Here is a 2,611-nt window from a genome sequence, read left to right on the forward strand (position 1 = left end):
CCATAACGCAGCACCCCCTAGTTCCGTGTCCTCTGGGTACAGTATTCATTTAAAGAGCGGTCGATGTCCTCCAAAAGATTCATTGAGCAATACGTATTTATGCGATTTATAGAATAATAATGGTCATGATAGCGCTATCTACCTAGTTGCCTAAGAGAGGTTGTTATTGGAGCTTGTTATTGTTAATTAGTTGTTTAATCTGCTTAGAAAAACACATTTTGATGTAGAGTATATTTATTTCCCTTTTCTTGAATTAAATTTGTATTATTGTGTTTGTCAATACTATGAGCAAATATAGATATTACATACCTGTCTCTTATACACATCTAGATGTGTATAAGAGACAGCGCCTCTTCCTTGCGGTTTCCCTGGTCATTGGGTCCACATGCTAAGTGTTGCTGCTGATTGTGAAGGAATTAGGTACTTCAATCGGATTTGAAATCCCACCAAAGCCTCAATGGCCTAGTAGATAAGACGTCTGCATAGACAGCAGAATGTCCTGGGTTCGAATGGTTTAGACAATATGACGTTTACTTTTCCTGATTTTATATTTATAGATTGCGAGAAGTTGCCTGAATCGTGCAAAATCCTGAAAGAAGACGAACAAAGTTCTTGTCGCCGAAAATGTAAAGAAGGGTTAAACGATGCTGGCATGTACTGTAAGAAATGTTGATCAATTTTTGAAATATACTTTCTTCTACTACTATACTACTACTATCCAAATATTAGTTTGACTGCTAATCCCTAATATTGTGGTCTAAAGGCGTATTTTGGACCATACTAAGCTCTCCCCGTGAACTCTACATACAAGGGAGTTTTTATTCCTGGCCGTCGACCGAGGCTTCGTCGACTCCTTGGCTCGAACCCCTCCTTTGGACATGTCGGACCCCTTGTCAGCAATTTCTGGCACCACCCTTGACACTACACAACCACTACCGCTACCACTGCCGCTGCTGCTGCTACCACCACCACCGCCACCACCCCCACTATTACCAAAACTTCCACTTATTACTGCAGCTACTACTGCTGCTGCTAACTATTGCTACATCTCCACTACTGCTGGTAGTTACTGGCTAATTCTGGCATCAAAATTATGTCCTAAAAATATAAAACAAATGTTATGCACATTGTTTAGATTATTCATGATTATGTAAGTCTTTGTTGTTATGGGCAGCTTGCTATTGAAGATATTATTTTACTTTCTGTCTCATTGTTTTAATAGCTTGTGATGGTTTGAAAAAGTTTGGCCTATGTCAACAAACATGTCGGCAGAAGTGTGAAGATAGAAATCAAAGTCCTACAATGACAAATCCAGGTAGAAATGGTTGTGCAGTTCTTACCACTGATCCGTATATTATACGGGTGGGGTTGAATAGCATTAGGATGTCCGAAAGAGGTGGGCCCGAAAAGGGGACCGAAAGTGGGACCGATTGGGATAACTTACCATAGGGGGTCCGGGGGCGTGCCCCCGCGAAATGTTTATGTTCTAGACGCCTGAAAATAAATATGAGAATTGGCTTATAAAGCATCATTCCCCTCCATCCAGTAAGTGGCGAGTGTACCGTACTTGCTTTTGGATGTGAAGAAAACAAAAATAATTAAAAAAAAAATGGCTGGACTTCTCATTAGCAAGTTTTGATAAAGCCACTCCCAGTGGGCACAACTGGGTTGAAATAACATTGATTCAACGTAATATGCAAACATTGAATCTACGTTTAATTTTTGTTGTATATGAAAGTTTGCATCAACGTAAATCTCAACGTTGATTTAACATAAAATGTCTAAGGTTTTTTCAAAACTAATTTTTTAACGTTGGAACAACGTCAAATGACTAATGTTGAAAATCAACGTTGAATTTTGGTTGTATATGAAAGTTTTCACCAACGTAAATTTCAACATTGATTCAACGTCAAATGTCTAAAGTTGTTTCAACGCCAATGTTTAACGTTAAAACGTTCTCCATGGCGTACTCATTTTCACAAAGCACTTGCATCCCCTCTTGGAAAGAGGAAACTTCGATATAATTGTCTCCATATCTTCGCTAATTAATCACCGTAATTTAGCTTACACTTATCATGGAGGGAGCACTTAAAATGTACAATAATCATTTCACTACCCGACAAACCCTGAACTTTCATTCATTCATGCATTACATTAATAATTTCATCTTGCTGTACTCCAACATCACTGGCGCATGGTAACAACCAACTGGCAGACCATTTCCGGTCACACGTTACTCTCCATAACGCAGCACCCCCTAGTTCCGTGTCCTCTGGGTACAGTATTCATTTAAAGAGCGGTCGATGTCCTCCAAAAGATTCATTGAGCAATACGTATTTATGCGATTTATAGAATAATAATGGTCATGATAGCGCTATCTACCTAGTTGCCTAAGAGAGGTTGTTATTGGAGCTTGTTATTGTTAATTAGTTGTTTAATCTGCTTAGAAAAACACATTTTGATGTAGAGTATATTTATTTCCCTTTTCTTGAATTAAATTTGTATTATTGTGTTTGTCAATACTATGAGCAAATATAGATATTACATACAGACTCTCTTTACATACTGTCTCTTATACACATCTAGATGTGTATAAGAGACAGCTACTATA

At 38.2% G+C, this 2,611-nt stretch overlaps 1 long non-coding RNA gene across 1 annotated transcript in view; it reads left to right on the plus strand.

Annotated features, from left to right (window-relative positions):
* Positions 1–2,611, plus strand: part of LOC117110580 — a 5,983-nt gene that overhangs the window by 1,732 nt on the left and 1,640 nt on the right. Inside the window, exons 2-3 of the long non-coding RNA XR_004445727.1 lie at positions 558–659; positions 1,223–1,315. This is a non-coding gene — a long non-coding RNA (uncharacterized LOC117110580). The remainder of the gene's footprint in view (positions 1–557; positions 660–1,222; positions 1,316–2,611) is intronic.

This window comes from Anneissia japonica, unplaced genomic scaffold, assembly GCF_011630105.1.
Source record: "Anneissia japonica isolate Jap-2015-1 unplaced genomic scaffold, ASM1163010v1 scaffold288295_len31675_cov110, whole genome shotgun sequence".
NCBI classification, from domain to species: Eukaryota; Metazoa; Echinodermata; class Crinoidea; order Comatulida; family Comatulidae; genus Anneissia; species Anneissia japonica.